The sequence below is a fragment of the Leptidea sinapis genome, chromosome 24 (assembly GCF_905404315.1).
Source record: "Leptidea sinapis chromosome 24, ilLepSina1.1, whole genome shotgun sequence".
NCBI lineage: Eukaryota > Metazoa > Arthropoda > Insecta > Lepidoptera > Pieridae > Leptidea > Leptidea sinapis.
Genome location: NC_066288.1, coordinates 12,511,105 through 12,524,293, shown reverse-complemented (window position 1 = coordinate 12,524,293; position 13,189 = coordinate 12,511,105).

Below are 13,189 nucleotides of genomic sequence, written 5' to 3'. Positions count from 1 at the left end.
ATATATGATTAATTCCCTAAGCGATAAAGGCTATTACCAAATGACTTTGCTCTAATTAGTTTTAGTTTTAAATTGGGTAATTCATTACGTTATTAAGTGTGATTGTTTTTGTGTATCACTATGATTCTTTTCGAAGTAGCTTTGTGTTTTGGTATTCCTATAATATGACAAAGTCATTAGGGATTTTTCGAAAAGGGGGACGAACTAGCCTATTTGATGTTATGTGATCACCGACGCCTACATTGACAGGAATCGCAGGAGCGTTGCCTACCTTTTCGAAAGGTGCACGCACTTTTTTTGAAGGTATCCATGTCGTATTGTCCTGGAAACACCTTTTTTTTTTTCATTTATTGTTCAAAACAAAGCATACAATAAAATGTAAGTTGTCTCTCGCGTTTTCAGCGTTATATAACTATTATTACAATAAATGGTATGTTAATATTTACATTGGTCTTCATATAAATATGACTGTTGTTCTAAATATGTTTTTTTCAATGCACCTGTATATTTTCCATTCATTTTATATACAGTTTGTATATTATCTGGCAAATCGTTTAAAATATTAGATATTATATTACTTAGCATTCTTGCGCCATAGATGTTACCTAACAAGGTAGCTTTTTCCACATGGTTTGTACGTAGTGATGATATCCTAATTTGTGGCGTGTCGTACGAAGGTGATAATTAGCGGCAGGAATTTTGTTAAAGTGCTCTTCGGAACACTTCCCGTGATAAAAGCAAAATCATTCGTATCGTTCACATGTATTATTTTGATTGAAATGTTATTTAAATCATTTAAATTAAGGCAAACGTAAAACCCTACCTGTCTTATTAATAAACGCGATGTAGAAGAATAGTTACTCGAAGTTTAAAATACTTTTATTCTGATAAATAAAGAAATTCGTGCGAAATAACTCCTCAACCATTCCAAAATATTAAAAATGCACATAGTTAATGAAGCAGAAGAGAAGAAAAAAGAGAAGTCTGGCAGAAGAGAAAACGTCAAGTGTAATTTAAAAAATACTGTATTTTTTTGTTTATGATAAAAATATTTCAAGCGACGCTTTCTGATATATTTCTGTTAATAATTTGGACGTAGTTAAGCAGAAAAGACTCAATCACCACAAAGGCTCAAAATAATCTTCCATATAAATATCCTAAATAAATATAAAAAATAAAAACAAATATTCCTTATACATTTTAAAAATAGGGTTTTCACTGCATGTCAGATTCGACCTTCAGGAGTACGATGGCATACTTAACTCTGTTTTGACTAAAGTGTGGTTTGAGTACTTTCTGCTTAACTACGTCCATTCAAGCCCTTCTGAACCATTTTATTAAAAAAATCCTTCATAATTAATCAAAATAATCAAAACATTTAAGTAACTAAAAATCTTAAAATACTGGCTAAAAATTTAACAAAATCGAACAAATAGTTCTCTGTTTGTTTACGTATTAACCGGTAAGATTTAGATTATTTTCGTGTTACCTTAACTTCGTTACCCGGTCAAATTATAAGGAATTAAAACAAGTAATTTATCTTGAAACGTGCTCCTTTTGGTATTAAGGCTGTCATAAACTCATAAAGTTACTTATAATATGACTGCCAATTTTACAGTTTTGTGAATTTCTAAACTAATATAGTTTATAACTTTCGAATGACGCACTAACACAAGCAGGCCAAGTATTATCTACGTGGGTATAAATTATTATTGTTCAACATTGCTTAGCTACAAGTTACATCGTACATACAATTATATTATTATTTTTTTACATCTAAGTTCAGTTTTAATCATCCTGTATTACTTATACAGGACTTTGACATTATTACAAACAAATCAACCATTTTATGCAGCAATTAATTTCCGTAGTTATTGACATTTCAAACGATACGACCATTTTATTAGAACGATAGGAAGAAATAACGGACCTCCATTTGCAACAGTCCTGAACATATGTAAAAAAACTGTAAAATAAATTTAACCGATTTAAGAGCATAGAGATTTTTTTTATTTGGTTTTGTTCTACTTTAACCACATCACTATGATTTTTGGTAGATTAACGGCCGTTTTCAATAACCTATCTATCCTTAGTTTATGTTACTAGAGCTAGACAAATGCATTCTTTTACGCTTTCTTACATTTCAATATCAACATAAAGCATTGGACTATAACTATATTAGACATAACTATGGATAGATAAGATCTTGTCATTAACGGCCGTTTTCAATAATGTATCTCTAGTTGTATAGTATCTATAAATTGCTGTCACCGTTTAATCACAAGATCGTATCTATCTATAGTTATGTTCAATATAGTTTAGATGTAAGACGATAGGTTATTGAAATGTAAGTAAGCGTAAAAGGATAGATGTGTCTACCTCTAGTAATTTAAACTAAGGATAGATAGCTTATCGAAAGCGGCCGTAAACGGTGACTGCAATGTATCCATAACTAGAGATACGATAGTGAAAACGGCAGTTAGTATATTATAAAGATTTTGTCAAATAAACTAGTTTAAATCGGTTTTTTCCATAGCTGAATCATATGACAGAAAACGAGCGTCCGCTCTACCAATTAGAAGCTACTCTCAAACTAACGTGTAATTCACAAGGTATTTTTATTGAAAAGGAGAATAAATAATCATACATACGGGTCACCTGCTGGTAGGTGATCACCGTGCCGTTATAGTCTTTAATACCTACACCAAACATTAATATGAATTCGAAAACCGAAAATACATTGGTACGTGGCGGGCCAGAATTGAACCGGGGTTCCGTATGGAGAGTAATAAGTTAGCTAGAGTAAAGGGCTCCTTCATACGTCTTGGTATTCCATTTTACAATAAAATAACAAACAGTATACTAGGACTCACTGAAAAACAATTCAAGAAATATATTAAGGCAGGGTTGCATCAACTAACTTTAGCAGTAACAGACATGTTAAAGAATCGGTTAAGCAAAAAACGAGTTGCACTATGTAACAATTTTTTTGATGACGTCATAACTTTAGCTGTTAACCGTAGCCGTCCAATATTCGCCAGTTAAAGCTTTTGTTAATGTTAAATAGCTAAATAGCGACCTGTCAAAAGCTTCAAATTAATATTCCATTTCGACTTGATATTTCATTATTTAACTATGCCAAGGAATACTATGGTGCAACACACTCTGCATGTTAAAGTCAGCGTCACTGTTAACATTAAATTTGGTTTAAACCTTTACTATAACAGCTAATATAATGCAACTTGACAAAAATGGATGAAATGGATGCGATTTTTAATTATGACAGTTATGATCCTTATACAAACAATGAATTCAAGCTCCAAAGGTTGATGCATCCAATGTACGATAATTTATATATTTTCTACATATCCAAATGATTTGAGTTTTCTTTAGTGTTAATTCCGCCAATATTAGTCTTTAAACAATTCGACACGTGTTTCGCCTCTACCCGATGCATCCTCAGGAAGTGTTGTCTCGCCAAAATCTGGCACGAGACCAAGACAAATATTGGCGGAATTAACACTAAAGAAAACTCTAATCATTTGGATAATTATGGATTTCCGCAAAGTAAGGCCTACTTCAGTAATAAATATTTGATACAGTTTATTCTTTATTACTTTTTATGAAATATTTGATATTTAAAACGCTTTGAACTTTTAAAACGATTCATATATTGAATGCAGCACCTAACAAACTAATTTGTTATGTATATTACAAGCGTTGTAAAATACTCTATTTGATTGAAAATATTAGCCATTGAGTTTTGTGTATGTTCTTCTTACGATCTCTACTTTCCGAACATGTTCTTCTCACGAGGTCAACATTTTCCGAACATATGGTAGACCCAGTAATTCAAATTACTTAAATACTTTTAATGACAATTCAAAAACGCTTAGTTTAAGCCTAATTGAATAAAGTTTATTTGACTTGGACTTTGAAAAATAAGGCTTACTAAAATATACCAGATTATGTAGAAAGTAATATGGCATGGTTCCTGACTGCGTTTGCGCAGGCCACCTAAAATTTTATAGTATCACTAATTGACCCAGCAAACGTTGAATTGCCGATATTAAAATCGCGATACAAAAGTAACTGTTGATCGTAGATGAAAATTTGAAGTTGTGTGTATTTTTAATGGTACATAAACAAACAAATTTAAAAAGAAAAGCCAAGAAAATTAAATAAAAAAATTGGCGTGGACCACCCTTAACATTTAGGGGGATGAAAAATAGATGTTGTCCAATTCTCAGATCTACCCGATATGCACTCAAAATTTCAAGAGAATCGATCAAGCCGTTTCGAAGGACTTTAACTACAAACACCGCGACATGAGAATTTTATATATTAGATATATGACTGAAAAGATACGTTGGGAGTTTCTTATCAGTTCTTCTCCCCAAGTGGAAACCCCTTTAAGAGCTGATATAGCTTCATGACGTTTATCAAGTGTTGTTTTAAATAGTTATTATTGTCACTCCCTATGGTAAATAAATATATTTATACTCTATTCTATTATAGTCACATATTCTAATTATTGCGCCACCTACGCTTTATAAAGAATCTCTTTTAACATTTTCACATCGAACAAAATAATTTATACAACTCAATTAAGCGTTAATGACCGGTAAATTTTAAACCGGTTCAAAGCTTTGGTGCTGCACTATCATGGCTTCAAATCACATCACTACTTTCATTCCACGTCTCTAATCCTTGGTTCTCTATCCGCTTAGAACATCTTCTATCGATCATCTGATGACGAAGACCACAGAATATAAATACATTCACTCTACAGCAATGTGCATTTATCTACTCAAAAAATAAATTGACAATTCTAGAACTCTATTAATATTAAAAAAAGTGTGTTTGTACGAATGCAAGAAGTTTTATTTATTTGGCGTAACAAATAAAAATACTTATTTTTTTTTACTGCTCGTGCTGTTTTACTTTTGTAGAAAAAACAATAGATATATTGTTATGAAGAAGATATTAAATACAACCAATGAAAATATTATTATACTGGGCTAGTTTATATTTAGTCTGAAGTATGATGAATGGTCCAGTTGACCAGCTAACGTCAAGTTGTCGAATTTGCGTGACGTTTTTCGGGAAGCTCCGTAAAATCTAATCGTCCCAAATACCGCAGCAGCCAAATAAAGCTGGATATATTGCTACGTACCCGAAACCAAAAGACATTCACCTCAGTGGGTGTTTCCTTTCGAGGATCGGCTAACTAAGGTAAAGAAAGGAAGAAGTCAAGGAAAAAAGATGATTGCCTCATTCTTTGGTCGAAAAGGTCATTTCGCGACAGTTGTGCTAGAGGATGGAAGGACAGTTACTGCAGATTGGTACGTCAATCGCTGTTTGCCTGTTGTCTTGGAAAATGCTTCAGCGCACTCCGCAAAACGGACTGTTGCATATTTGAGTTTTGCAGGTGTCGAGATAATGAGTCATCCGCCATATAGTCCTAACCTGGCGCCCTGCGACTTTTATTTATTCCCAAGAACTAAAGATAAAATTCGAGGTATTCGCTTTACGAGCGCTGAAGATGCGGTGAAAACGTACGAAGATGCCACAGAAGAGAACCCTAAGGAAGAATGGGCCCACTGCTTTTCTCAGTGGTTCCATGGAATGCGACGATGGAGGAACGGAGATTACTTTAAAAAACAATAAAAGTATTGGCAAATTTCTATATTAAGCCGTTTTTCATTTTCTAAACATTTTCAGTGTAACCTAGGTATTATGTCATTCGTCCTTGATAAGTGTGCAAAGTTTCAATTCAATACGACTTTTAAAAGTGGGTGTAATTCGTGTCCAATTATTTCCTAATATAATGCTTCTTATTATAAAATCAGAATCAGTCACTTGAATATTATATAAGTGAATGAATAAATATAATAACAATAATGCAATAACTTTGTAAATAATCTTTATGTTCGTGACATTAGCCTTGCTCTCGGAAGATATTTATAATTAATATTGATAAGTAATGTGCAATCGTTTTATCATGTCAAGTACCCTTGCAACTATAAGTTGCATTTGCAAATGTATATTGGCATTATAAGTCTTTATATATAAAAATGAATTGCTGTTCGTTAGTGTCGCTAAAACTCGAGAACGGCTAAACTGATTTGGCTAATTTTGGTCTTGAATTATTTGTGGAAGTCCAGAGAAGGTTTACACGTTCAATAAATAGGAAAATGCTCGGAATTGAATAAAAACAACAATTTTGTTTGTCAGAAATCAAATTGAAAGAAAAGTTTTAAATTAATAACTAACTAGAATCTTAATATCTTTCTCACTTTCTCAGGAGGTAAAAATCAAACTTAATTTAAGCTCCCTATAGTTGGTGGATTAACTACAGTTCTCAACTATCTATCATATTAATTTATGTAGATTGATTAATCTTAAGTTTTGTCACAAATTAATTTTCTGAACCTAACCATAATATTTGACATTTGACAACCAATATGTAGATCCATCTTCTATGTTGATCGATTCCTTAGACTAAGAGTGCAGTGACGATTACCGCTACTTACGCGAGAACTTTCTTTAAATTTGCTAACCGCAATGATGACCAGAGAGAGACAGATCAAGAAAATAGTCGTATTGCTATGTCAGATAGTCTTAGAATGCAACAAGTTCGTGCAAATCAAACACAACAACAGCAAGCAGGACATAATGAAATTGAGCGAATGAGGTGACCCACTCCTAAATATATTTTTTATTTATTTTACAATTATTTTATTTTGATTCAGCATTAAAAAATACATACCACTTCAAATTTTCACCCATCTACGGTCAACACCTATTTTTGTATCGCGCTTCGGGATTTATATTATTCTGTTCCATCCACAGAAATAGGGTTACAAGATGGCAATCGAATATAATAATTATTGTAGTACGATACATTTTATGTACGATTTAATATTTGGTAGGTCTGAGAATCAGTCGTCATCTAATTTTTATACCCTAAATATTTTAATTATAGTTTTTTTTCTTATTAATTTATATGGCACTACAATAACTTTAACACTAGGTGCTATATTTATTTAGGTTTATAACGAGGTAGGCACTGCCCAATTGTCTATATGATACGCCCCCCATATCTCATGCTATATTATGTAGTAAAAAATTTGCGGTATCAAGAAGCCTTTAGATCGGTATGCTAAAGCTACAGTGTATTTTTTTTCGCCTAGCGGGTTCGATTCCCGGTTCAATCAGGCAATTATTAAAAAAAAGTATGAATGCAGTTTAAATTATTTTTTAAATTTGAATAAAGTCTTCTTTCGGTAAAATGTTACATCTACAATATTTAAGGTATTTCCGGTTCATTTATTTATTTACTTATATTAATTAAAACGGTTAACACCAATTACAGAAAATTCATTTTTAATTCAGATATTCGTCTTGCTCACAGTATTTCAGGCATTCTAAGATTATTCACGTCGTAGTAGTCATCAGTCCCGTAGGTGACTGTGCATGCGTTCATGTGCGCCTCTGGGGAATCGCAAACAGTTCATACCATAATATGCCCATGTGGTATAGCCGTAGGACAACCTGTAGAATTGGCTTAACACGTACAACTAAAACCATATGTACAATGTAACACCTATTTATTTACCATGCTAGTTGGTACTCGTAAGAGCGCTCGGACGGAACTCAAGAGGCGCGGGGTTGAGTCCCGCATCGTTCATATAATATTGATAATAATATAATATTGACACACTTTTTACACAAATTATCTTGCCGCAAGTTAAGCATATATAGCCTGTGTTATGGGTTACAAGACAATGATATTTAATACAATATACTTACTATAACATACATAAATACATTAAAACATCCATAACTCGGAAACAAACATCCATATTCATCATACAAATGCTTGCACCTACCGGGATTCGAACCCGGGACCTCTAGCTTAGTAGGTAGGATCGCTAACCACTCGGCTATTCATATATTTTGGATACAAATCTAATCTGTTTAATTATGACTTTGGCTATCAACGGACGATGGATAAAATTATGCCTGCACAAAATTGTCGAGCTGTACATTAGAATGTACAGGATATTATGATCAGATACATTGATAGTAAAATGATCGATCAAATAGGTAATAAATTAAAGTTTAAACGGCCTTAAGGTCACTCTGAGGCATCGCTAATCGTGAAAGGAACGTGCTCATTGGGTTCGTTTGGTAAGGCTCTTGTTATGTAACTGATAAACAATGTGTGTGTTTATATGAATCCTTGGTTTCCTTTCTGTGGTTAACCGCGTCTACGGCTGCGAAGGCGGTGTGTGTGTCACTCTTACGGCCAGCTAGATGACGACACGCTAGTACCCCTCCTGTTATCGTTTCACTCCACTCATACTCACACACGGACAGACTGACGGACTGACATACAGCACATACACAAAGACACATATACAAAACAAATACAGTTACTTACATCACCGCACTCGCCGGCGACTGTGTTCTTCCTACATTAATCGTTTTCATTTCATTTTCTCTCCTTCCCACAAGCACACAGTCGGTCCGAGGTTCGAGACACCCCGCGACTGTTGTTGCGTAGTATTTGCGACCTCCACGGCCCACTTCCTATGTCGCTGTAAAATCCTTCAGGCCTAACAGCATAGAGGAGATTTTTAGTCGGTCTAAGTTGTCCAAGGTATCGTTTCTGTAAATAAAGTTCTAGTTAACTGATAAACAGGCGTAAATACTTCACAAACCGTTCAAATATTTTATTTCGGATTTGAAATCACTTGTTCAATATCAAAAACTACCGTCCATTCAATAATTTTTGCATCAGACCGAAGAAGAGCGGGCGCAAGAATCTCAGCGCTTCTTCTTCTTTTTTTATAAAATTTGTTTTAATAATGTTGCTTTTAGTTACAAATCATTGCTTTACACCAGAAAAAGGCGCCGTACTAATCGGCATCCGGAGCAAAGAGTTCTCCCATCGGTACCTAAGTATAAATGAACAGGTAAATTAAGTGGTTCTGGAATTGACTGTAATTTTTTTTATGACAATATGGTATACAAATGATTTAAGTTTTCTTTAGTGTTAATTCCGCCAATATTTGTTTTTTAAAACAATTCGACATGTGTTTCGGCCAAAATCTGGCATTTGGATTTGAATCTGGATTTTGGCGAGACAACACGTCCTGAGGATGCCTCGTGTAGACGCGAAACACGTGTCGATTTTTTTTAAAAAACAAATATTGGCGGAATTAACACTAAAGAAAACTTAAATCATTCTTATAATTATGGATTTCCGCAAAGTAACGCCTAATTCAATAAAAATTGCAATATGGGACGAGACGAGCCGGGCGTTCAGCTGAATTATTCAGTCTCAGGATTCTTGAAAAACCCAAAACTTCTGAGCGGCACTACAATTGCGCTCGTTACCTAGAGAAATAAGATGTTAAGTCTCATTTGCCCAGTAATTTTCAAACCCAAACACAATAATGCGATTGTGGTACCAACAATCTAGCAGGCATCCTGTGCAAAGGAGCCTCCCAGTGGTCCTACCTCCCTTAGTCGCATTTTATGACACCTTTGGGCCTAGCTTTCCCTACTCTTTTTAGGCCCCGGGGAAGCATAGTGCAAATTTCTATACATATTGTTAAAAGGCATAAAAGGCATTTATTTTCTCAAAATTGATTCCTTTAGATTTCTTTTTGATGTCATTTCTAATACTAGATACTACTACCGCTTTGGAAACAAATGGCGCTCTGAGAGAGAAGAAGCGGCGCAAGAAACTCTCCCAAAATTCTTTTTTGCGCTCTTTTCAATAAAAATATACAATATTGTACAGTCATTTCTATTGCTACACAATAACATTATTAATAATCATTCAATGCGTCTAAGGTATGATATAAAAAATGAGATGATTAATATTGAATGAAGTCTTGCGAGATGAGATTGCTAACAATGACGGAACTAGTTCTATGAATAACAAGTCATACTCGTACTGAGAAACTAGTAACCTATAATCATAATACACCATTATGTGTGTTATTATAATTAAAAGAGAGGTGAACAGCACTTCTAAATCTAATTATATTATTTAACAACACGACTTCGTTTGGATCGACGAGTAAAGATAAATTTTACACGATATCTTCGGTATCAGCAAAGATAACTTATTATAAATAACAGAACAAATTTTGCAAAATTTCGTGCTAGTTCTTCTGAGAATAGGATCTCCTTGCAGTCTCTTGAACTGTCTTGCCATAAATACTGAAACAAACAAAAAAAAAAGTTTTAATTACATACTAGCTGACCCGACAGACGTTGTTCTGTATAATTATAATAAATAAAATAATGTTTTTATATAAATTTGACAATAATATATCATAACATCAAAAATTACTTCGCTAAATATGCACCCTGCTGTCGTAATGAAATTGTTTCACAGCAGAACTGTCAAACAGTGCGTCAATAAATTCTCTCATAGAAATTATGTATGGACACATCAAAGGAAAAACAAATTTGTTGTTTTTATTTAATTTATCAGCATTTTCCTATTTATTCACCTAACGTCGTGATAAGTCCAGAGAAGGTTTAAAACCTTCTCTGGACTTACACAAATAATTCAAGACCAAAATTAGCCATTCTCGAGTTTTAGCGAGACTAACGAACAGCAATTCATTTTTATATATATATATATATATATATATATATAACATTTATTACTTTTACAGTGTGTTTGTTTAATATATAAATATAAAACAATTTAAAATACAAAATGGGAAACTCAATAAGCAATCATATAAAAATGACAGATTCCAAATTCAAATAAGTATAATATTATTTTAAATTGTAACAGTATTTATGACAGACTCAGTATTGTACCCAAATTTCATTTAATTCTGTTTTGTTCAAAGATAATCTAACAGAAATTATAAAAATTAACTTAATTACGGCTGGATTTAATTTTCAGGTAGTTTTCCTTATATTTTGGAAATAAGTGATGTAATGTAATTTTAAAACTTAAAATGTATGTGTTTATTAATGAAAGTGATATTCGCAATCAATACAAAAGAAATATACTTATCGTACTCTGATCCTAATACTTATCGTATTCAGATATTCTTTGTTGAAACGTGATGGAGTCTTCGAGGTAATCTTTTCTTGTCGATCACTATATTTTTTTTTGTCTTTTATAGGAATTCGATGAACTCTGGCACTAAAAGCATTAACTGCCTATATATATGTATCTACGATACTTAATATGATAAAATGAAGGAAAAACAGTAGAAGAAGCTTGATAGTGTCATTTCCTTGAACAACACGAATAAAATGATTTTGATTTGATTTGATTATTTAGATTACCAGAATCAGAGTTAAATTTCTACTTATTCCATTTTCTTCCTTTTATAGACAGTTGGTTGTTTCAAATCCAGCGGTTTTGAATCTTTGAAGTCGAATCTAGGCCGTTTTATTTAACGGAACCGCTGTTATGCTACCATGGTCAATAAATATAAATCACCCTAAATATTTAACAGCTTCTCCACTTCAAACTACTAAATTTATCATTTAGTCGTTGATAAATTAAATAATATAACTGAATCATCTTATAATTGGCATTATAATTACAAGCTTCGAAAATCTTGATTAAATTTTTGATTAATTTATACAACATTTACACGTGTGTGGAAACGGTACATTATTCCTGAGTAAATGTTAGAATCATCGACTTACAATACACCAGCATAGCGAAATTCTCTAAGAAAAAATCGATTCAATCGATTGTATGAAACGTGCAGTCATTGATAGATTCACAGCTGATGACGGCTATAATCTTGTAAAAAACGGAGATAGCCGAAATTCACTACGTTTTAAGCAACTGTTCGCTTTCAAACTCAGCCGGATTATACTTTGTCGCTAAATGACATACTGAAATTACTACTATTTCAAACTTACGTCAAATGACTGAACGTTTCATAGTAAAGTAAATTTAAATTTTTACGTAGGCACAGTCCCGCTTTTTATTACGTAGTATTTACATCATCTTTGCAATATACAAGCATCTTTTACCAGTGAGAGACTCCTTTGCACAGGATGCCGGCTAGTTTATGGGTACCACAACGGCGCCTATTTCTGCCGTGAACCAGTTATGTGTAAGCATTACTGTGTTTCGGTCTGAAGGGCGCCGTAGCTAGTGAAATTACTGGGCAAATGAGACTTAACATCTTGTCTGAAGGTGCCAGCGCAGTTGTAGAGCCGCTCAGAATTTTTGGGGTTTTTCAAGAAATCTGAGCGGCACTGCATTGTAATGGACAGGGCGTATCAATTACCATCAGCTGAACGTCCTACTCGTTTCGTCCCTTATTTTCATAAAAAAAGAATTTATTGTTAATGTTATCGATTTTGACTGAAAGTCGTAAACAGTCAGCCACGCTTGTCATTTGAATATTAAACCAATAGCTAGCGCACACATTATCAAATCAAAATTGTTCACTCATTATCGGGCTGTCTGGTCTATACGCTAATATATTCTCAGTCTATGGTTAGAATAATTCGATATAGAACGCGAAATGAATATATTCTCAAGGCGATACATTTTCAATTAAATTTAATTAAGTTTATCATATAGCGTTATTTATGACCTTTTACAACGGTGATCAGTAGCGTTGGTCTGATAAAATTAATTAGTTAATATACAGCATTAAGCATTGGTGTGTGTTGCGTCACACCAGAATTGCACGATCCCATCTCCTCGCGTGGGTGCCGTAAGAGGTGACTAAAGGATACAAAGAATGGGGTATGGGCAGCAGCTTCCTTCCTAAAGTGCATCATCGTCCACTCCGATCGCTAACCCACCTGCCAAACGGAGCGATTATGGAAAAACAATTATGAAAAAAGGTTCAATATCTGAGCTATATAATATATTATAAGCTATTTTCTAGGGCTATCACGAAAAGTTTCGTATGTAGATTCAACGACTTCCAGGCTCCCGAACAAGCCGGACTCCGAAAAGGCTTCAACATCGCTGCGGCAGGTTATACAGAAGACGTTCGTGGACTATGAGAAAGCGTTTGATTCGATCGACACCTAGGTGGTGGTACATCAGTCTCTTCATAGGTGGCATATTGGCTATCGATATGTGACAAAAGACCATGTCTGTCTCCAGGATTTGATCTGGAAGTCTATCCGATTGCAGCGAGAAATCAGACAAGGCTAT